Source organism: Barbus barbus (genome assembly GCF_936440315.1).
Source record: "Barbus barbus genome assembly, chromosome: 1".
NCBI lineage: Eukaryota > Metazoa > Chordata > Actinopteri > Cypriniformes > Cyprinidae > Barbus > Barbus barbus.
Window position 1 is genome coordinate 1,080,001 of NC_136729.1, and position 24,846 is coordinate 1,104,846.

The 24,846-nt window shown below is 40.2% G+C and overlaps 1 pseudogene across 1 annotated transcript in view; it reads right to left on the reverse strand.

The window, feature by feature from the left end:
- LOC306870837 overlaps window positions 1–23,816 on the reverse strand; it is a 24,788-nt pseudogene extending 972 nt beyond the window's left edge. The window contains exons 1-8 of the transcript XR_013786134.1: window positions 23,682–23,816; window positions 19,806–19,915; window positions 19,110–19,194; window positions 16,147–16,342; window positions 16,000–16,068; window positions 13,164–14,083; window positions 9,181–9,948; window positions 2,715–2,912 (exon numbers count right to left, since the gene is read on the reverse strand). The product of XR_013786134.1 is annotated as an uncharacterized misc_RNA (transcript). The remainder of the gene's footprint in view (window positions 1–2,714; window positions 2,913–9,180; window positions 9,949–13,163; window positions 14,084–15,999; window positions 16,069–16,146; window positions 16,343–19,109; window positions 19,195–19,805; window positions 19,916–23,681) is intronic.
- Between the last annotated feature and the right edge of the window lie 1,030 nt (window positions 23,817–24,846).

The window sequence follows — 24,846 nt, forward strand, 5'->3', positions numbered from 1 at the left end:
TTAGCAGTAGTTTCTCAATTTTCTCCAAAAAAAGAAAAATTAACAACAATATGTTTCCAATTTTTTTTTTTTTTTAATATTTACAATATTTATATTTGTTAATTTTATGTGTGAGGCTTCTGGATTTTTAGCTGTACCAAACTGCTCGTTTTACTGCTTGAAAAATGGCAAACTGGTGTGTCTTTCCCTATTATTTTACTGTAATTTGGTAATTATGAACACAGTGGGTAGTTTACTGCAGTTAGTTATTCTTCTCGCCATTTCCCTACTAGGGTTGCATGGTACACCGGTACTACGGTAGTATCGTGATACTACAGCTTAAAAATACCCGCGCTGCCATTGCATTTTTAAAACGGTAGTATCGTCAGATATGTTGTACGCACGGCAGGAACACTGTTTAAAACGTTTGTTTGAACGTATGCCAGCAGAAACATTACAAGCTGATTGCCATATGTGCTCTGTGTAGTATAGTCTGTGTATACGCTTTATAAGGCACTGAGTGTTTCGACGCTTCAGTTCAGTTGCAATGAGAAGTACTTGCACGTCGTTGTTCATGCTGCAGTTTATCAGAAGAAAGGGTCTGATTCACACCGTCTGATGTCATTTTACAAAACAGCAGCTCAAGCATCACTTATTCAACATGAAAATTTCTCATCACGATTATAGTGACCAAAATTATCATGGATATCAGTATTATCACGGTATTGTTAAAATGTGCTGGAGATGTTCAAATAGTACCGACACATAAATATATTTAAAAATCAACAATTAAAATGACTTTTTGTTTGCATAATCACTAAAACACTAACATGAACAATGAGGTCTGGATTTTAAATGCCATCTTGACTGACAGCAGTTTAATATCACGCTCAAATATCTAATGCAGGGCTTGACATTAAGCATTCTCATGTGGTTGTCCTTCGGTATAAAACTTACTTGCCCGGACAGAAAAAAAAATGATTGAGTTATAAATATAATTATAATTAATTTTTCTTTTTAAATAAAATGATGAAAAAAATAATAAAGTGTGATTATACTGTTATATTTTAACATAAAAAGGGAGTATTAATTACAAATACAATTATTTTGTTAAACTTAAAAATAAAATGCTAATATTTACTTTTTTTTTAAATATATGAATTTTCAAACTTAAATTGTTTATTTTTTAATTAGAGTTCAATTTAATCAGACAATTAGTATAATAAGACATTTGGGCTGTTACCAAACTAATGAAATCAGTATCAATATTCATCTTTGCACTGCAGAGGAAACACAGAAACTGCATCTGAAATAAAACGTTGAAAACTGATATTTTATATTATTTAAAAAATAAAAACTACTGTAAATGATCTATTAAAACCGCCAGTAGGTGGCAGCAAGTCAGTGTTTATAAGTGAGTCACTGCGACTGAACCGACTCGTTTAAACGGTTGATTCATTCAGGTCATGCTGCTCAGAGACACAGAACAGTGCTGTGGCTGTGCTTGGACTTATTTTTGTTGTTGACAGCACAAAAACAGGCAATAGGGTGTCTAAAACACAAGTCTCTTAATGTTAAAACTGTTATAAATTCACTTTTGTAATCATGATGGTTTTTGGAGCAAAAAACAGCGCTCGATCTTCGTGTGAAACTATATGAAATGATATAAATATAAATTTTCTGCTCCCATCTTGAGTTTTGTGATCGTTGTTCATGCACTGTAATACTGAATCATGCAGTGAAAGAGCACGCTGCACGTGAGCTAGTGTAACCTGGAGGACTTTACACGCGCACTCTGTAGCTGTGGTTGGTTTGATTCTTACAATACACTCTTAAAACAACAGTTACAAAATTATCACAAACGATATATATCGCACACCCCTACAACAAAGGCTAAATCATAAATAAAAGCAGTTGTTGTTTTTGGTGTTGACTTGAAGTTACTTGTCTGATTGGGCATTTCTCTTTCACTTGCCCGTCCAAAACACTCTCTTGTCCCGGACAAGCCTTACTGTCGAGCCCTGCAATGTAATGTTCAAATAAAGCTTTGAAAACGTTTCATATAAATGTAAACCTCACATTTCAGACTGTAAATAAAGAAAAGGATTAAGTCAAAATGATAATTGATAAATAAATGATTAAATGTATTTTATCTGCTCCAATGCCATTGAATCGTTTCTGAAGACATTAGAACCTTCAGAGGTACATTCATATATCATTCATAAATGTCTGTTTTCATTTACACCTATTTATTTCTGAAGTTTTAATTCATTTTAAATGAACACAATACTGCATGGTATTGTGATACTTCAGCTGGTATAGTATCGTAACACTTTTAAGGTATCGTGACAACCCTATTCCCTACAGCGGCACAGAGAACAACTTACTTCTGCGTTGGAAAATAAGGTGGATAGATATTAAAAGACTATATTAAAGATACTACAATAACACTGTTAACATGGCAAAACTGGCATTTATTTATTTTTAGATATTTTTACAGGAATTCAAGATAGATTTAAATCAAGTTTTTTTTTTTTTTTCTAACACCAGATTCACAAATGGCTACAAACTGCAAAGCATCTGACTACATTTAGAGAGGTTTTCACACTTTCTTCTTGCTGTGTGCAACCAGAGAGGACAGAAAGCCATCTTGCTGCTGTATTAGTTTTTAATCACACTCCCTTTAGAATGCAAACTCAGATGAGATGTGACTGAGCAGGTAGTGCAGAGCTGACCTGATTTGACCTGAGCGCTGCGTCTCTTGAGTGCCGCTGACGGAGAGCTCGTGGACTGATGACGGCTGCTGCTCTTCTTCGGCCGCGGCGCTCGATTACTCGAGCCTTCCTTCTTCCCAGCATCGGCCCTGTCTTTACTCTTACTGGCCTCTCCATCAGAGTCCTCCGAGAACGAGTCGGCAGAGTTCCCGGACATCACTGACACAAAGACAGCAAGCAGATACTGCTCAGATACAGCGCTTTAAACACCTCTGTGCCTTTATGAGCCGCTCTAACAGCTTTGATTTCGTAGGAATCCTATTTGCAATTAAATACAACAACAAAAAGTCATATAAAGTGGTCAGTCTTTTTTAGCAAAGGGAATAATTTAGCATAGTATAAACAAGAGGGCAGAAAAACCTTTAGCAAACCACTTTTCTACCATTGCAAAGTATGCACATATTAGCATAAATTTACTTCTAGATATTGTAAAACAAACGTAATGCAGCTGTTTTTGTTAATTAAGAACAAATGCTGCATGTAATTAACTAATTGTTTCCTTTACGCTTCCGTAATTAATAATGGTAAGTTCAAAACCACATGCATTACTATATTACTGATCAAAAGTTTGGATTGATTATGATCTTTAAATGTCTCTTCTGCTCACCAAGTCTGCATTTATTTGATTAAAAATACAGTAAAAGTACTGATATATTTTTAGAATTTAAAACAGCTGTTTTCTGTGTGAATATGTGTTAAACTGTAATGTATTTCTGTGATCTGCAGCTGTATTTTCAGCATCATTACTGCAGTCTTCAGTGTCACATGATCTTCAGAAATCATTCTAATTAGGGCTGTGCAATTAATCGCAATCGCAAAAAAAAAATCGCGATTTAAGCACATGCGATTTCTAAACTGCATAAGGCTGCGATTTTATCTATTAGTTTATTTAGATTTTTATTCAGAATACGTTCTTGTGCGCATGATTTTAATATGTTAACCAATCAGAGCTCACTCCGCGCACTAAGAAGCTGAGCGGGAGAAAGATGGTAACCAATCAGAGCTCACTCCGCGCACTAAGAAGCTGAGCGGGAGAAAGATGTTAACCAATCAGAGCTCACTCCGCGCACTAAGAAGCTGAGCGGGAGAAAGATGGTAACCAATCAGAGCTCACTCCGCGCACTAAGAAGCTGAGCGGGAGAAAGATGTTAACCAATCAGAGCTCACTCCGCGCACTAAGAAGCTGAGCGGGAGAAAGATGTTAACCAATCAGAGCTCACTCCGCGCACTAAGAAGCTGAGCGGGAGAAAGATGTTAACCAATCAGAGCTCACTCCGCGCACTAAGAAGCTGAGCGGGAGAAAGATGGTAACCAATCAGAGCTCACTCCGCGCACTAAGAAGCTGAGCGGGAGAAAGATGGTAACCAATCAGAGCTCACTCCGCGCACTAAGAAGCTGAGCGGGAGAAAGATGTTAACCAATCAGAGCTCACTCCGCGCACTAAGAAGCTGAGCGGGAGAAAGATGGTAACCAATCAGAGCTCACTCCGCGCACTAAGAAGCTGAGCGGGAGAAAGATGGTAACCAATCAGAGCTCACTCCGCGCACTAAGAAGCTGAGCGGGAGAAAGATGGTAACCAATCAGAGCTCACTCCGCGCACTAAGAAGCTGAGCGGGAGAAAGATGGTAACCAATCAGAGCTCACTCCGCGCACTAAGAAGCTGAGCGGGAGAAAGATGTTAACCAATCAGAGCTCACTCCGCGCACTAAGAAGCTGAGCGGGAGAAAGATGTTAACCAATCAGAGCTCACTCCGCGCACTAAGAAGCTGAGCGGGAGAAAGATGTTAACCAATCAGAGCTCACTCCGCGCACTAAGAAGCTGAGCGGGAGAAAGATGGTAACCAATCAGAGCTCACTCCGCGCACTAAGAAGCTGAGCGGGAGAAAGATGGTAACCAATCAGAGCTCACTCCGCGCACTAAGAAGCTGAGCGGGAGAAAGATGGTAACCAATCAGAGCTCACTCCGCGCACTAAGAAGCTGAGCGGGAGAAAGATGGTAACCAATCAGAGCTCACTCCGCGCACTAAGAAGCTGAGCGGGAGAAAGATGGTAACCAATCAGAGCTCACTCCGCGCACTAAGAAGCTGAGCGGGAGAAAGATGTTAACCAATCAGAGCTCACTCCGCGCACTAAGAAGCTGAGCGGGAGAAAGATGTTAACCAATCAGAGCTCACTCCGCGCACTAAGAAGCTGAGCGGGAGAAAGATGTTAACCAATCAGAGCTCACTCCGCGCACTAAGAAGCTGAGCGGGAGAAAGATGTTAACCAATCAGAGCTCACTCCGCGCACTAAGAAGCTGAGCGGGAGAAAGATGTTAACCAATCAGAGCTCACTCCGCGCACTAAGAAGCTGAGCGGGAGAAAGATGTTAACCAATCAGAGCTCACTCCGCGCACTAAGAAGCTGAGCGGGAGAAAGATGGTAACCAATCAGAGCTCACTCCGCGCACTAAGAAGCTGAGCGGGAGAAAGATGGTAACCAATCAGAGCTCACTCCGCGCACTAAGAAGCTGAGCGGGAGAAAGATGTTAACCAATCAGAGCTCACTCCGCGCACTAAGAAGCTGAGCGGGAGAAAGATGGTAACCAATCAGAGCTCACTCCGTGCACTAAGAAGCTGAGCGGGAGAAAGATGGTAACCAATCAGAGCTCACTCCGCGCACTAAGAAGCTGAGCGGGAGAACCGAATAGGCGAGCGGGAGGAAAGAACATAAAATATGGATGCAGGTCAAAATAAAAATGATTTAGTGCCAAAGAGAAATTTAACGTCAGTCGTTTGGGAGTATTTTGGATTCAGGAGAGAGGATGTGTCACAGAGCAAGGTAATTTGCAAGACTTGTGAAATGACTATTCCAACGAAACGGAGCAATACTACAAATCTGTTCCAACACTTAAAACAGCGTCATAAAAAACTGCATGATCAATGCATGTCGACAAAGTCCATCGAAACAAACAAAAGCACACATCAAAGCCAGCCCGAACAGACTGAACAAGTATCCATTGTTCAAGCATTTGCAAGCGCCGTGCCTTATGAGAAAGGATCAAAACGGCACAAAGAAATTACCGATGCAATCACCTATCATATATGCAAAGATATGATGCCTGCGCACATCGTCAGTAAAGACGGCTTCCGAAGACTAATACAAACACTTGACAAAAGATACCAGCTGCCATCTCGCACTCATTTCACACGATTTGCTATTCTAAATGTATGAGAAATGTAAGGCGGGCGTTGAACACGAGCTCAAGCAGGTGAAATACTTCGCCACGACCACAGATATGTGGTCCAGCAGAACGATGGAGCCGTACATGAGTTTAACGGTCCACTATATTAATGACAACTTTGAAATGAAAAGTCGATGTTTGCAAACAGCATTCTTCCCAGAAGATCACACTGGAGAAAATATATCTGAAGGTTTAAAAGAAGCTTTAGCATCATGGGGACTTTGTGAAGAGCAACAAGTGTCTATCACCACAGACAATGGAACTAATATAGTGAAGGCTGTCACTTTGAACAACTGGACACGATTGCAGTGCTTCGGACACAGACTGCATTTGGCAATTGGTAAGTTAGATTTTATTATACATTTATTATACATACATTAAGTAATGTTTAATTTACATTAGGACACTTTGTAGGGCATACTTTTTTTATTAAGAAACAAATTGCGCAAAGATGTTTAATATGAAAACGTATTATAATGTTTTGTAATAGTATTTTCAACTTGTACCATAGTTGCACCATAAGTCTGAAGGAAACCGACTGTCCTCAGAAATTTTTGGATGTCATTTTCTTTTTATTTTGCATGTAATGCCTGATAAAGCGTTGCTTTGTATATAGCGTTACCAAGGAAACCGCTCTCTGTCTCGCTCTAAGCGCCTCCTACTGGCGGAAAATGAATTTGCATATATGTCGCCACAAATACTAATATATTAGCTAACAATAAACAATTTTCTTTTTCAGCATTTATTCATTCTTGTTAATGTTAGTTCATGTCAGTACAGCTATTCATCTTAGTTCATGGTGCATTAACTAATGTTAACAATGACAACGTTTGATTTTAATAATGTATTAATAAATGCTAAAATTAACATGAACTAACATTATTAGTATTGCTCATTGTCAGTTAATTTTAGCTAATGTATTAACTAGTTGTTAACAAATAGCACCTTATTGTGAAGTGTTACTCAATAGTTTTATATTTAAATGAATAAAATACACATTTTCATCATGTTTTGCAATTTTTTAGAAAATGCAATCAAAGATGAACCTCGCATTTCCCGAGCCAATGGCTTGTGCAAAAAGCTATTTTTCCCATAGTTGGAAAAAAAAGAAGATGTTAGCCGAAGCCCAGGAAGAACTCCAGCTTCCCCAGCATGCCCTCATAACATCATGCCCAACAAGATGGGGCTCAATGCAACAAATGACAGAAAGGGTTTTGGAGCAACAGAGGGCACTGTCCCAGGTCCTTTCAGCTGACCGTAAAACAAGACACCTAGTGCCCCAATGGCAAGACACAGATGTTCTAGAATCTGTAAGTAAGGCATTGGGTCCACTTCAGGAGTTCACGGATGCCCTTTCCAGTGAAAACTACATCAGTGTGTCGTATGTGAAACCGGTTCTTCACCTGCTGAACACCAAGATACTTGCAGTGGAGGATGAAGATACTGACTTGACAAAGACTATAAAATCAAAAATTCTGAACTACATCAACAAACATTATGAGGATGAAACTACCCAAGAGCTACTGGATACAGCAACATTTTTGGATCCAAGATTCAAAAGCAGCTACACTGATGAGGATAAACTACCAAACATTAAGGCCAGGGTGATGTCTGACATGGAAATGAGTTCACACAAGGTGAGTTAATTTATGTAAACTGGATGAAACTGTCATCTCCTTAGATTGCTTTTTAATCTTTTCTTTCTGTTCTGTATGTCAAAGGATACATCTGAATCTGTGAGTAACACATGCAGAGAGAATCCTGACACCGATCTACCTCCACCAGGCAAAAAAGCACGGAAGTCCTTAGGAAGCTTCTTCAAAACGACATCAGCCATGCCAGCAGCTCTGTGACTTGAAGAAGCCATAGCCGCTGAGTTAAACAGCTACCTGCTTTCTCCATCCATTGACAGTGAGGAAGATCTTCTGAAATGGTGGAGACTCCATCAGATAAATTTTCCAAGAATGAGCAGGGTTGCACAAAAGTATCTTTGTATTCCTGCCACCAGCTCACCTTCGGAGAGAGTGTTTAGTACTGGGGGAAATGTGGTGACATGTCACCGTTCATGCTTAAAACCAGAAATGGTGGACATGCTGGTTTTTCTTGCAAAAAACCTTTAAGAGAGCAATCTGTTTTTTGGTTTTGATTTACGTTAGTTTTTATTTATTGTTATGACTGGAATTGAGGTTAGTTAATCTTTATTTTTTTCATGTTGTCTGTTTTTAAGACAATTTATTACAGTTTTGTTTATCAAGCAGTTAGTACTACTGTGTACAGTATGTTATTAACTAGAGTTGAGGTTAGTTAATCTTAATTTATTTTATGTTGTCTGTTTTAAAGACAATTTTTCTACAGTTTTGTTTATTAAACTTAATACTATGTTATTTCTATGCACTTATTGTGCACTGAATACATTTAGAATGTCTGTATGTAGCTTGTTTGAAAAAGCAAAACCAGTTGCCAAAATCGCAAATAAAATCGCAATATGATTATTTTGTCCATATTGCACAGCCCTAATTCTAATATACTGATTTACTGCTCAAGATGACACATTTTTGTCACACCTACACCTACACACAAATCATGCTGGCTGTCATGTATGTTTTGTTGACCTTGGTTATTTTATATTTGATTTGTCACCTGTAAACAGTATGACTGTTTGCATAATAAAACAAAAAGAAATCTAGTGAAAATTAGTCAAAATGTTGTAGGTATCGGTGTAAGTATATTATATATTGTCTTGAAAAAAAAAAGATTTTTTTTTGTGTGAAAACCTAACATTCAAAAGTTTATAAGTGAGATAAAAAAAAGAGATGCTTTTACTCATAAAGGCTGTTAAACTGATCAGAAGTGTCAGTTAAGACATTTATAATGTTACAAAAGATTTCTATTTCAAATAAATGCTGTTCTTTTGAACTTTCTATTCATCTGTGAATCCTGAAAAATAAAATGTATCACACTTTCCTCAAAGATATTGTGCAGCACAACTGTGTTCAACATTGATAATAATCAGAAATGTTTGTTGATCAGTAAATCAGTATATTATTATGATTTCTGAAGATCATGTGACACTGAAGACTGGAGTAATGATGCTGGAAATACAGCTGCAGATCACAGAAATACATTACAGTTTAATATTCTCATATTCATATTCTCACAACTATTTCCTCAGTGTTTCTGGTGAAGTGCGTGTGTTCTGCGGTACCGTCCAGCTCGAGGCAGATGTGCTGCAGGCTCATTCCTCTGAACAGCACTCCCTCTCGCTCTCCGTAGAGCACCACTCTGCCCACGCGGTCCATCAGCGCTGGGTCCTGGCCAATCCGAGCACAGCTCTGCGTCACGTGATACTCCCTCTGCAGGAAGTCCTCCAGGCGTTTGGCGGCGCGCTCTCCCTCCTCCAGCAGCAGCAGCTGGGTGAGGATAGCCACCTGCCGGCGCGCGCGGGGGGGCGGTGAGCGCCGCGGGGTTCTTAGCGCCGCTAGTGCGCGCCAGGCTCCGCAGGAGGTCTGTCCCACGCAGCGGCGTGGCCGGAGAGTGATACGGCCGGGAAAACACATACGGGCTCTGGGGGTCCACGCCCACGTCCGCAGACGTCTTCAGGAGCAGATCCAGAGACGCCTCGGAGTGCGGAGGCAGGATGAGCGGCTGGAGGCGGCCGCGTTTGCCCAGGATGCTCACACGAGGGAGCTGGCCGAGGACGGCACGCTCGAAGGGCGACAGAGCGGCATCGCAGGAGGCGGCGCAGGAGGAGCGGCTGCGGTAGTCCTGCACCGTCAGCTTGGCCACCTCACACTCGCGGTGCCGGTTGTAGAGGATCAGCAGAGCCAGGCTGGAGTGACAGAGCAGACGCCAGGCCTCGGCAGAGGGAGGAGCGCGCGACAGCGACAGGAACGAGGAGTGCTGCTGCCGGCGGAGGAACAGCACCAACGTGGAGAGTGACGACAGCAGAGGAGGCATGTGAGAGCGCCCAGAGCTGCAGGAGCACACACACAGCCTTTAAAGTGAAAGTGACATGACATACGGCCAAGTATGGTGACCCATACTCGGAATTCGTGCTCTGCATTTAACCCATCCAACGTGCACACACACAGCAGTGAACACACACACACCGTGAACACACACACACAGCAGTGAACACACACACACCGTGAACACACACACACAGCAGTGAACACACACACACCGTGAAAACACACACACACAGCAGTGAACACACACACACCGCAGTGAACACACACACACACACACACACACACACACAGCAGTGAACACACACACACACACACACACACACACACACACACACAGCAGTGAACACACACACACACACACACACAGCAGTGAACACACACACACACAGCAGTGAACACACACACACACACACAGCAGTGAACACACACCCGGAGCAGGGGGCAGCCAATGCTGCGGCGCCGGGGAGCAGTTGGCGGTTCGGTGCCTTGAAAATTATCAAAAAAAAAAAAGATCCTGGCTCTTCCAAGCGTTAGAATGGAAGTTAAGCGGGTGTTTCTGTTCAACAGTCCAAAAGTAGTCAAAGTGCATGCATCCGTAATAAACTGTGCCTCCGGGGGGTGAATAAAGGCCTCCTGTAGTGAATCGATGGGGTTATTTTAGAGGTGTGCGATATGACGATTCTGCTTTTGAAGAAATATGGTAGTATCGTGCTACAGCGCACATTATGTCAAATACAGTTCTGGTCTCCGTCTCTATTTACTGTACAACACGACATACAGCAGTAGAGTTACTCTGACAGGACACTGCACTTATTCACGATCGCAAAACTACATTATTTGCACACAAGCCTTGCTGGTTAAATGTTTCATTCGTGCGCTGGTCTGACGTGAAAGCCTGTCTAACAGCGCCTGATTACTCAACTAACTTATCTTTTGCGCTAATACTGTCAAAACACACAAGGTTTACATACAGACTCAGTTGGTTATCTCTAAAATGAAAGTAAATAGTTAAGAGAGAAACAGATGCGTGCCTGTATATTAGATGCGTGCAGCTCTTAAAGGGACAGGACACTAAACATGCTGTCGACTGTCATTAAAGGGATAGTTCACCCTAATATTACATTTCTGTCATTATTTACTCACTCACATGTTTCCCAAACCTCTATTAATTTCTTGTGCTGAACCCAAAAGAAGATATGTTGAAGAATGAGGGTAACCAAACAGTTGCTGGTCCACATTGTCTTTGATAGAAAGAACAATCCTGTGGAAGTCACTGAGGACCAGCAACTGCTTGCTTTTCCACCTTCTTCAAAATAGCATTTATGTTCAGCAGAAGAAAGAAACTCATTCAGGTCTAAAACAACTTTTGAGTAAATGATGATATAAAAATAAAACACTTTATTTTTGGGTGAACTATTCCTTTAACGTTAATAAAACACCAAACACAGAGAAAAATCACTCTATTCTTGACCGAAAAACTTTAATACAGTTGCTTTAGGAATCAGTCTATCTAGTGTTTTATTTCTATATTTGTTCACAGTTTCTTGAATGCTGCTGCACTAAACACGTTTTGTCAGAAATGCTGGTATTGTCCACTCTCAAGGCGTCGTGAGTTCATGTTTTACTGCAGAAGCCCAACACTCTTGCTGTATTTGAACAAAAGCCCATAAATCCATTCTAGCGAATCAGCACGCTGTATTCAGGTCAGGTGACAAGGCTACTTTCACTCTGAAAAGACACGCTAGCTGAGAGGAGCTTCATCAAAGCTGAATAAAAGTGATCGAGGATGGATCATTTCGAAACACTCAATGAACTTTAATTCTGTAAATTACCTGCATTTGTTTTAAACTGTCACCATCCCGTATACGGCACGCCTAACTTTACTTCAATATATTACAATTAAAACCTAATCTAATCATGACAAACTATATATCGTTGGAAAGGTCCAAGACTCCTAAATAGATATTTGACCACTGTTTGTTGTTAAAAATTATGTAGGAGCAGTAATATATTAATTTATGACAAGAGTGCACCTCAAAACATATACACCATAACAGGAGTTCTGACCTTTGACACAAAAATTCTATTCGTTTGCTTTTTTTCCTATCACACGTTTTAGTAATCATCATATGTTATATATAAACCTCAAAATTGATCCTGTGAAAACCGTTTTGAAATCGGATATTGCGTTAGCATAGAAATGGTCATTTAAAATCGTTTAGCGGGCTCCTCCCCCTAGTGGCTGTTTGTGGTATAGCGCCTAAACATAATTGCATAGTAACCTCAATTTTTTTCATATGAACTTCAAATTTGGAACAGCTTATTTAGACATATGGCTTTAATATTCTCTTTCAAATTTGGATTAAAACCTATTTTGTAAAATATTTATTTTATATAAAATAAAATAAATAGTACAATACATTTTATTTACAATAAATTTTAACTTTTATAACTTTTTTTTACTTTTTTTTTTTTTATTATTTCACTTCTGCAATAATCTGCTGATTGTCTTCTTTAAAATGAGACCAACCTTAGGTTTGTATTCCAAAGTGTTCATGAATTATAACAATTTAACTTTAAACAGTGCACTTTCAAGTTTTATTTTTTAAGTCTATTTTCAAAAAGAGAGGGGGGGGGGGGGTGACAGTTAACAGGTTAGATTATTATTACTTAATCAAAACAACCCAACTGTAGTTCCATTGATATTACCTGGGATGCTTAATAAAAAGACGTGATTTCTGAAAAAAAATTTACATGTTATCGGTTTTTGCAAATGAGCTCTTCTCTATATATATATATATATAAAAGCCAAGAGGAGACTGGTTTTCTTTGGGTAATGCTAGGAAACTTTGCTTCCATTGCTCCTGTAAACAAACTCGCGAGACTAGCATATCTCACAGGCACGTGCGCTACGCATACATCATCTGGCTTGCTCGTACAACAGTCAGCGGAAGTGAGAAAAAATGTTTTAAATATGGATATTTTTCTTACAAAAACGCATGGATTCACTACAGCAGGCCTTTATTCACCCCCCGGAGGCTGTTGAACAGAGACACCCGCCTAACTCCCATTCTAACGCTTGGAAGAGCCAGGATCATTTTGAATGTAACTCCCATTGGATTCGTCTGAAAGGAGGAAGTGAAATACACCTAGGATGCTTTGAACTCACAGCGTTTGCAGAGATGCATTTACTGCTTTCGGTTTGATACAAACTCACCCGGTCATCTCTCCATTCTTCTCCTCTGCGCTTCCGTCTTCCCTCGTGTCGAACGCCTCTTCGTTCTCCTCCTGTTTCCCCGGCGTGGGAGGCGCCTCCTCTTTCGCTCGCTCTGCCTCCTCCTGCTTCTTCAGCTGCAGCTCTTTCTCCTTCTTCGGCGGCCGTCCCCTCCGGGCAGGAGGGTTGGGCGAGACGCCGGGGCTCTTCTTAGTGCCCTTCCTAGGTGTCACCATCGTCGCAGAGCTCTTGTTTGAGGAGCTGGAGGCAGGGGGAGGAGACAGTGAGAGCGAGAAAGAGACGCCTCCTGATTTGGGAGGCGAAGACAAAGCGTCTCGCTCACGGGAGAACAGGGAGGTTGTTCCCAGGCCGGCCGAGGGCAGAGCCAGAGAGGAGAACGGGTGCGAGGAGGCATCTTGAGCGGGGAGGTGCGACAGCTCCATGGCGGCTCGGACCTCGGGCTGCTGCTCGTGGTGTTTCTCCAGGTGTCTAGCGAGGGAGCGGAAGTGCCGCCCGCAGTACGGACAGTGCTGTCTGCGGGAGAGCGTGCCGCTCGCGCCGATGTTTATGTTTATGTTATTGTTTATGTTGGTGGTGGGCGGGGCTAGAGGCTGCTGGAAGGGCGGCGGCGAGGAGGGGGCGGGGCATGTGAAGGACAGGGGGCGGGGCTGGGCTTTTTTCTTGACGGTCACCGAGGTTTTGCATTTCTTGCGGCGTCTCATCATGCGGCCCCGCAGGTCCTCCAGGTCCTCTTCGTCGTCGTCGTCATCATCGTCGTCGTCCTCCTCCTCTTCCTCCTCCTCTCGGTCGGAGTCGCTGGCCTCAGAGTGAGACAGCGGAGAGGAGGAGGGAGACAGAGACCATGACGGAGTGAGGTAGTCAGAAACGGTGAGAGACAGAGGGAGTGAACCCGGCTCCTCCTCCTGCAGAGAAACAAACCAGCTGTGAGCCAGACATTCTCACCTTAGACATGCACGATTCAATAGCTTCAAATGGGAAAATGTTCCTACGCAAGACAAATATCTAATAGATTTAGGGCCTGTTCACTCCAAGACGAGCTTTCAGTGTGAAGATGATTTTACTGTTTTTTTAGTATCATGGTATTTTAGTTTGTGAATTGGAATTAGTATTTTGAATTAGATTTTTTAATTTTCAATTTTAGTTAACATTTTAGGAATTTTGTTGCATATGTTTTTGTAACTTTTAATTAGTTTTAATTAAGCTTTTGTTTATTTAGTTGCAATTAATTTAGGACTTTCAAAATAAATGAAAATGGAATAAGCTGAAAACCCGAAATAGGTTATTTTCTTTCTTTTTATTCAGTTAAAGTTTATTTTATATCAGGTAATATTTTTATAGTTTTAGTTTTAGTTAATAACTCCACATCATAGCAAAAAACGTTTTCACTTATGACAAGCAGATGTTTATTTTCTGTTGTTCATATTGCTCATCTATTTTAAGTAAGTTTAGGAACATAATAAAAATGTCTTTTTTGACTATAATATTTTAGTTTTAACTACAATGTTTGTTTTAGTTAACAACAATAACCCTGCTTTTGTGATAATGAATATTACTAATTAAAAATACAAAGCAAATATAAATCAATTTCACTGTATTTCGGTATTTCACAGCATTTAAGAAAAAATATAGTTTTAGTTTAGTTTTGTTGACAACAGCATTTCTTATTACAAGTTTGAGAAGATGGTTGATGGCTGGAGAAATATGCTGACATACGGTAGAATTTAAGGACACCATATCTAATTTGTGATATTTTTCATACTTTTCTTGTTTATTTACTGTAGCATATTTTACTATTTATTTTCTTATTTTCAGATAATCAAACAGACCAAATACCAAGTAGTAACTATTTAGGGATGCACGATATTGGATTTTTGCTGATATCCGATATGCCGATATTATTCAACTCATTTTGGCCGATACCGATATATTTCCTTTTGTTTGAAAACAACACCAAGTCTCTCCTGTGCAGAAATTATAAGCAAAATATTTTTAATTTTGGTTAGTTTTTAACAAGAACTTATTTATTAGAATTACATAAAAAATAATGAAGTTTTTTAACAGTACACTGAAGCTCTGAAAATAACTATAAATAAACTATATCCATCGCCGCATTCCCCCCCCCCCAGAAAGATGCAGTGTTAACCCTAACATTTTATTTTAAGATATAACATTTGTAGATGGTCTAAAACAAAAGAGCTGTAAAAATTCTGAAAATCTTTTAGAGCTCATGATTTTAATGTAATTAGAAGTAGGCACCCCCTACAGATTAAAACTCCTTACTGAACAGGCTTTAGGACCCGGGGAGGCTGGGTCCTAAACATGCTATTACTGTTTATACACCGCACGCCTCATTCTGTACGTGCTTTCACAGATTAAATACAGCGATCTAAATCAGTGAATCTATTCATCATTCAGACAAAACTTTGCTTCAAGAATGAGCCACACTGCTGACGTGATCTAATCACTAGCACACCCTGAGCACATGTGAGTTAATGTATTCCTTTTATCAGCAAGACATATCGGCATTATTTTTCATATCAGGCTGATGCCGATATTTACATTTAAAGCCATTATCAGCCGATTCCGATATCAGTCCGATAATACCGTGCATCCCTACTCCTTTTAGTCACTTTCCCTGCTATTTTTCACATACACTGCAATCACATGCATTTAAACATAATTGCAGTGTTCATGCCACCTTTAAAGTAAAGATATAAACAGGTCATGATCTACAATCTGACTGAATTTACTCAGGTTGTGCATGTAAAGACAGTCAGTGTCATTTACAGTGTGTGTGTTTGTGTGTGTGTTGCATCACCTTCTTGATGTTGCTCTCTGGGTTGAACCCACATTCAAACCCGCGTGGGGACACCGAAGTATGAAAGCCCTGTGATTTAACAGGATATTTTATCTTAGCGATCACGCAGAGCGTATAGCATGTTTGAGTGGTGCTCTGATCGTTTACCATGGTATTTTCTCCCCAGTCGGTCAGGCTGTAGTCCACTGTGATCTCCTCGCCTTTGGCAATGTCTCGAATAGCTATGACGACGAGCCGGACCTGACTCCCACAATGCACTTCTCTAATCCTGCAGTTGGGCGGGGGGTGGAACAGCACAGGGCCGCGGACGCCGCTAGCCCCCTCTTCAGCCAGCTCAGGCACACTGCAGGACACAAACACACTTCAGTCAACACGTCTGAGGACTGTGGAAGCTCTTTTCTGCCAAAGATTGAAAAACATGCGCCTTTTTATCTCACAATTCTGCCTTTTTTCACAACTCTGAGACAAAATTGGGAGATAAAAAGTCACCATTACCTATTTGTTTTTGTAATTCCTATATAAACTCAGAAATTAAGAAAGTAAAAATTGTGAGATGTAAATTTGAGATTCTGAGGAAAAACAAGTCAAAATATAGAGTCAGAAATATGAGATATAAGATATGTAAACTTAGTACAAGAATAAAAATCAGAAATGCATGACAAACTAACAATTACAAGAAAAAAAGTCAGAATTGAAGGACATAAATTCAGAATTACGGAAAAAAGAATCAGAAGTGCGTGACAAACTAACAATTACAAGAAAAAAAAGAGTCAACTGCAAGATTGTTAATCTGCAATTCTGAGGGGGAAAAAAATCTGAATTGTGAGATAGGTCTGCAATTACTCTTCTAATATTTGTATCCTGTGGTGAAGATAAGCTTCCAGATTAACAACACAACCATTTCTTGTGTTCAGAATAGGGGTGTGCAATATTGACAAAAAATAATCTCTCAATATTTTCTGGGATTTTATCGATAACGATAGTTCAACGATATTTTGCTGTGTGTTATTGTGCGGGTACCTTAAGGACTTCCGTGGACAGCTGACTCCTAAAGTTTTTGATATTCTTCATATTAGGGCTGGGTATCGTTCAAATAATTTCGATACCGATACCGATACCTTGAGTTCGATACCGGTTCCTGAACGATACTTTTTTCGATACCAGTTTTATGAAATCAGTTTTAATAAGATTACATTATCTCAAAAAAATATTTTTTTTAGCTTGTTGATATTTATACAGACTCAAAGCCTCATCTCCTGAGCCACTGCACAAAGGAACAAAATATATCCAACACAATAAATAAATAAACAATTTTAATAAAGTTCAAATAGTTTTCAGTTTAACCATCTGTTAGGCTACGTTTACATTAGTGCGTGTTCATTTTAAAACACAAAGCTCAGACAGAATCATCATTTCTAGGTTGTTAAAGACAAGTTGTAGAAATTTTAAATCTTCATCCACTTTCATAAGTGGGTGTTTTATTTTCTTTCACCATATGTTTTATTGTTATTAAATTCTGGTGTAGTATGTCTAATTATTTGAATGTATAAAAACAACTTAGTTTATTTAAATTTATTCTTAAAATAGCCTTATGAAATGTTTTATTTTTCCTCAGAAATTCTGTGTTCTGTATCTGGTTTTCAAATGAAGACATAAAACATTAATTTAATTTATCTTTAAATTATTGAAAATCAAAGTTTATTTATTTTAGCAAACAAAGGGGGGTTACTATTAAAATTAAAACATGGAATAACTGTTGTGTGATCATAACTAAAAAAAAAAAAAAAAAAGTTTTAATAATTGTAATAGTAGCCTAGTAGTAGCAGTATGTACTGTCTGCTGAACAATATTAATTTATTTCTGCCGCAGTGTCTTCCAAGTGAAACCGAACTTTTATTTTGACGGGTTGCCTGGAATACCTTTACAGTTCTGTGTGTATATGACATGACGCTAGTTTTACTCGAATCAAACGGTAAAATGCTCATGAAGTGACTTTCAGAGCAGGTCTGGAGATGTTGTTCATGTGTTTATGTCCTCATGTAGTGAGACGGCAGACGCTGAAATGACCGCGAGCGTCACGCGAGCTTCAGTCTGTGTATAATAAACAAACCGCGCGATATAGAGCGTTTTGCTCCATACGCTTTATAATCGCTCTCGTGGAGGTCAAACACTGATCTATCAGCGCAGCGCCGCTTCTAGTCAAACACACCTAGTGCTGCAGGATTATTGGCTCACTGACGGTGATGAGATTAACCCCTTAGGTATCGAAATTTGGTACCGAACGACAAGACGTTTACTCGGTGGTATCGAGGCAATTCGGTCGGTGCCTAAAAAGTATCGAGCTCGATACCCAGCCCTACTTCACATTCTGTGTGCTGGTCAGTTCGCACTGATAGAAATGAACCTTTTCCAATAAGTTTAAACTAATTTTTACATTTTATGGGCATTTTCACCTTTAAAAAGCCATTTTTTCTAAAAGTGTCCATTATCTTTTGAGTCAAATTCTTACATTTAATCAGTGAATTAGAACAATAAGACATTTGGGCTGTTACCAAGCAAATGAAATCAGTATCAACAAAATGCATCTTTGCACTGCAGAGAAAACAGATGTATTTAGATGTATTCACACACTGTTTAACGCAAGACATGAATGCATTTAACCTGCAATTACAAATACATAAATAATGTTTTGATATATTAAACATAAAACCTTAAATACCGATATTTGAAATTATTTAAATAATAAAAGATACTTTGAATGTGACATTAAAGCCGCCAGCAGGTGGCAGCAAGTCACTGTTAATAAGTGAGTCATTGCGATTGAACCGAATCATTCAAACGGTTGATTCATTCAGGAACAAAACAGCATCACGCTGCTCAGAGACGCAAAACAGTGCTGTGGCTGTGTTTGGACTGATTGCTGTTGTCGAAATAAAGCAAAAACAGGAAATATGGTGTCTGATAATGTCAAATCACACATCGTTAAAACAACAATTCCGATATTATCGGAGACTATATATATCGCACACCCCTGGCTCAGAACGATGTGCGCTGATGAATGGAGCGTTAACAAAGCAAGCCGTGCTCCTGGCGTGACTGTGTGACTGTACCAGAGCTGCGACGGGTCGGTGAGGTAGTATGGGCTGCCCGGCGGAGGAAGACTGTCTCCTGCTCCCTCTGCGTACTGCTCATCCCCTACACAAACACCACCAACACAACTCAACAAACCAAGCCTGTACAGCCCCACGTATGAAATAATGGTCAGAATTAGCTAGCATTTTGAATTTGAACAGTTTACTAAACCTGTAGACAAAATATAAACATGAATCTGTGTTGTTTTGTTCTGTATCATATTTGATACATCACGCTTTTATGACTCGTATAGTCTGATAAAGTGAGAATATGGAGAAAAAAAAAGCTCAGGCCAAAAATATGAATTTGCTGCAGATGCTGATGATATTTATATGATGGAATTCTGCTGCTTGTAATGTAAATCAGTGAGATCTTATATAGATCTATATCTCCAGTAATATGTCTCAGTAAGATGAGATGTAAATGATCCAAACATATAATGCAATGCTGATTGAGAGATGAAGAAATAAACGCTCCTCAGAAGATGTGAGATGAAGATCATTCCTCCGCTGAGGAACAGAGAAAGTAAAGCTTCTGGAAACAAACGCTCCTCAAAAGATCCTGATGATCAGATTTGATTTTTCTAGAAGCAGCAGCTGATCAATTACACTAAAAGAGCTTTTACTGGATAAGTCTGCACTACGAGGATGGATGCAGTAGATGTGTTTCAGTACCTGGGCTGTAACTGTGTTCAGACAGACTCTCCTCCTCGTCCTCCGTCACATACGCCGCTCTGTCACACACCTTCACCGGCGTCCCCTTCCTCTTCCTGCCACACACTCGCCTGTGCAGAACACACACACACCCCGTCAGACCATCTCACACACACACACACACACACACACCCCGTCAGACCATCTCACACACACACACACACACACCCCGTCAGACCATCTCACACACACACACAATAAAATTAGTAAAAACCCAAACCACACAGGACCACTTCCTGACACGACGCAGAAAACAATGTAATAAAACTATACTGCTTTAAAATCTACATTTGAGTCCAATATGATAATGACTCACGAGTCGATTCAGTGTTCGGACTGACTGATTCAGATTAATGACTCACAAGTCGATTCGGTGTTCGGACTGACTGATTCAGAATAATGACTCACGAGTCGATTCGGTGTTCGGACTGACTGATTCAGATTAATGACTCACGAGTCGATTCGGTGTTCGGACTGACTGATTCAGAATAATAACTCACGAGTCGATTCAGTGTTCCGACTGACTGATTCAGATTAATGACTCTGTTGATTCAGACTAATGACTCACGAGTCGATTCGGTGTTCGGACTGACTGATTCAGATTAATGACTCACGAGTCGATTCGGTGTTCGGACTGACTGATTCAGATTAATGACTCACGAGTCGATTCGGTGTTCGGACTGACTGATTCAGATTAATGACTCACGAGTCGATTCGGTGTTCGGACTGACTAATTCAGAATAATAACTCACGAGTCGGTTCAGTGTTCCGACTGACTGATTCAGATTAATGATTCTGTTGATTCAGACTAATGACTCACGAGTCGATTCGGTGTTCGGACTGACTGATTCAGATTAATGACTCACGAATCGATTCGGTGTTCGGACTGACTGATTCAGAATAATGACTCACGAGTCGATTCGGTGTTCGGACTGACTGATTCAGAATAATGACTCACGAGTCGATTCAGTGTTCCGACTGACTGATTCAGATTAATGACTGTTGATTCAGACTAATGACTCACGAGTCGATTCAGTGTTCGGACTGACTGATTCAGACTAATGACTTAACCTAACTTTGCTAATAGCTATAATAATAATAATAAATAAATGATTATAATTACATCTAAGAAAGCAAGTAAAGTAACAGGAAACGCTCTCTGAACATTCCGGAAAGGTTCTCTGGAAGTTACGAACAAACGCCTCAGTAACGTTAATAAATGTATTCTGGTCTTTAATAATGCTTTATCATGTTTATCCTCGCTCACTGACCGTTTTATAATCGTTCCTGTTAATGAGCTCTGCTGACTCCGCCCCTCTCTGAGGGACTGTTTAATTAAGCAGAGGGCGCCTTCCCTTCAGAACCAAACCTAATCCTCTTCAGCCGCTCAGATGTCGGAGTAAATAACGACTGCTATGTTCATGATTACATCCAACAACAGAACACCTCAATCATCGAGGAGTCATTCCGGCGGTGAAACACCTGATTAAACATCACTCAGTGCAGTCTGTGCTGAATAGGGATGGGTACCGAAACTCGGTATTAAATCGGTCTCGGGGCTAAATTATGAAAGACCGGAGTATCGATAAGCTCTGACGTTATCGGTACTTCTGTCGGTATTGGAGAAATTAAGAAAACACACATACATTTATTGTTGCTCTCTCGCTCTCTCTCTCTATATATATATATATATATATATATAATGTCGCCAGCTGTTATATATATATATATATATATAATGTCGCCAGCTGTTTTTATGTGCAATAATATTCAAACATTTGTCTATGATGCATTTTTTCTATGCGCAATTCAGAAGCCGGATCGCGCTCACGCGGAGGAGCTTCAGCACATGCAACATGAAAGTCCTGTTTAATTATGATAGAAGAGAGAACCAACTATTCAAACATCTGCTCACACTTTAGGCCTGTGGCTGTTATATTAAGCTAAGTATTATTTATTTTTTTCGATTTTGGCTTCCAAGGATTTGAGCCGCATTTCTCCCTTCCCTTCATAGCGGCGCGGATTCGTTCCTCCGAACCAAAACTTATCTGAATCAGCTCAATCAGTGATTGTTATAAAATGCCGTCTTTACTGTTGCTACATTGCAGGACATATTTGATAGTAAAACGTTGAGAGTACAATCTGAACAAGTGACGCTGTTCAGGCTGAAATGTGTGTGCGCGCGTGTGCCTGCGCGGCGGCGTGCTCCGAAACAGACAAGCAAAGTACACTTTGAGCTTCGGGCGCGTCGAAATAACACACTAAAATATGCCAAAAAATACACACACAATGTGTCAAAATGGCCGGTTATGAGAGTCTTCACTTTTATGTTTTAAGTGGACGAGAACAGCTGGGAGAAAATCCGATGCGTGTCAGTATATTGTCTTAAAGTGTCAGACTAGAGCTTGAGCCATCAATGTTAATCAAAGAACAAAATGCAAAGAGAAAATCACCCACAGCTCTTAATCTGAACAACGTTATAGCTTTAATAAACATAAATCTATCAGTACATACAGTGAAAACTATGCAGTGCTCATTTACATTTGATTACTTTTGTAACTATTACTTACCTGAACATTAATATTAGTAGACCTTCATGGAAAAATGAAAGCACTGTTTATTTCATTTCGTTTGTGTCTTTGTTTTATTGTATTTGTCAGTTTGTTTTACTTTGTTTCTTTGTTCATGTTGTTACTGTATCTTATCTTATGTATATAAAACACTAAAAATACCTGCACACTGGTGCATTTACAAATTGATGAAGTGCAGGCATTTTTAGTGTTTTATATACATAAGATAAGATACTGTAAGAATATGAACAAAGAAACAAAGTAAAACAAAAAGTACCGATAAGAATACCGTTAAAGTACCGGATCGATAAGCAGTATCGGTAAGAGTAGTAATACCGTTAAAACCTTAACGATACCCATCCCTAGTGCTGAAACGCTTCTAACTATCTTCAGATCCTTCAGTGAATCATTCGCTGTTAGAAAACATAAGACGAACTTCAGAAATATCATTTTCATAATTTATGGGAACATAAGAAAAACGTTCTTAGAATATATTGGGATAATACGATAACTTAATGATCAGAATGAGCTTTATTGGTCAGGAATGTGTTGTAGTGACAGAAGCTCCACAGAGACAGCAACAGCACAGGACACAGGTAATGAAACACAATAACAGGAAATAGCCAATAACCAATGTACAAAGCAGCAAAAAAATAAAAAATACACAATATATAATATATAATATAGGCGACTATGTATGTACAGGTCAAGTATGTGCAAATTAGAAATGATAAAATAAAAATAAAATGAGTGAGTGTGGTGAATGGATAATGTATTAGTTGTGTGTTCCACGTTTATTTATTGAGTGTTCATTATTAGTAGAATATTAAACATACTAACTGAAGTTATTACTATTATATTTGAAATGTATTTTATGTTTTACCTGTTTGTTAAACAGAAATAACCGCGGTCTCGCGCGGATGATCGGGAATAACCGCCATCTCTGGAGTACAAGTATCGCGCGGATCCGGTTGCCATGGTGAACTGCTGTAAGCGCGCTCCGCAGCAGAGTCCGTGCACGCGCACTCGGCAGTGTTTTGCTAATCGTTCCGAGTCTCCGCCGCTCCTGACATTAACGCGCCCCGGTAAAGCGCAACGGCAAAATAACGCAGTGCAGACACGCGCGAGCTCGGGGCTCGGTGTAACGGCCGCGGCGTGTGCGAGAGCACAACAGAACCGAACCGGCTAACCGCTAGCACGCGCGCTAATCCGAGCGTTCCCCGCGAAACAAACGGCACGATCCGGTTCTCCGACGACAGCGACTTACCCGCGTGGTGGCGGCGGCTTGCTGCCATCCCCGTCGCTGTCGAGGGTCGGGGGCTCCCGGTAATCGAACGGCGACCGCACGCTCTCCGCCATTAGCGCTGCTCCGGTGCGCATGCGCAGCAGCTCTGACTGGCCAGGCCCTGAGATGGGCTCCAGCACCGCTCGCGCGATAGAAACACTCCCATCCTTATAATATTATTATTATTAATGACCGCAGCGCAGTCACGGCAAACCCGAACACATCAAGCATTAGAGAGAGAACCCAAGCCTTCAGAGATAATGCAATCTTAAAATATCAAGGGTTTTCTAGAGCTGAGCTCTTATTTTATTATGCTTAATGTATAATATAATATATATATTTAATGGAATAGAAATATAATATAATAATAAAAGTATAATACCTGTAACTATGTTTGTAAACAGTATTATTGCTAATTATTACGATGTTTGTTTCACATTATACATCAAACATTTCATCAGAGCGGTCCTAAAATGAGTAAATTAGCTAATTATTGTAAAATTTAAAGAGTATGCAATTCAAAATGTAACAGTATTCAGTTAATATTATAACATTACACTACACTGAGCGCCATATATTCAAAACATAAAATACTGGGAAACGATCATTTATACTTCATTTATATTTCTCACATTCAACTATTAAAACCTTCCAAAACTCTCTCTCACTCTCACACACTCTCTCTCTCACACACACACACACACACACACAATCTCTCACACACACACACAATCTCTCTCACACACAATCTCTCTCACACACTCTCTCTCTCTCTCACACACACACACACACTCTCTCTCTCACACACACTCACACTCTCTCTCTCACACACACACACACACACACACACACAATCTCTCTCACACACACTCTCTCTCTCCCACACACACACACACACACACTCTCTCTCTCTCTCTCTCTCTCTCTCTCTCTCTCTCACACACACTCTCTCTCACACACACACTCTCTCTCTCTCTCTCTCACACACACTCTCTCTCTCTCTCTCTCTCACACACACACACACACACACACTCTCTCTCTCTCTCTCTCACACACACACACACACACACACACACAATCTCTCTCACACACACTCTCTCTCTCTCACACACACACACACACACTCTCTCTCTCTCTCTCTCTCTCT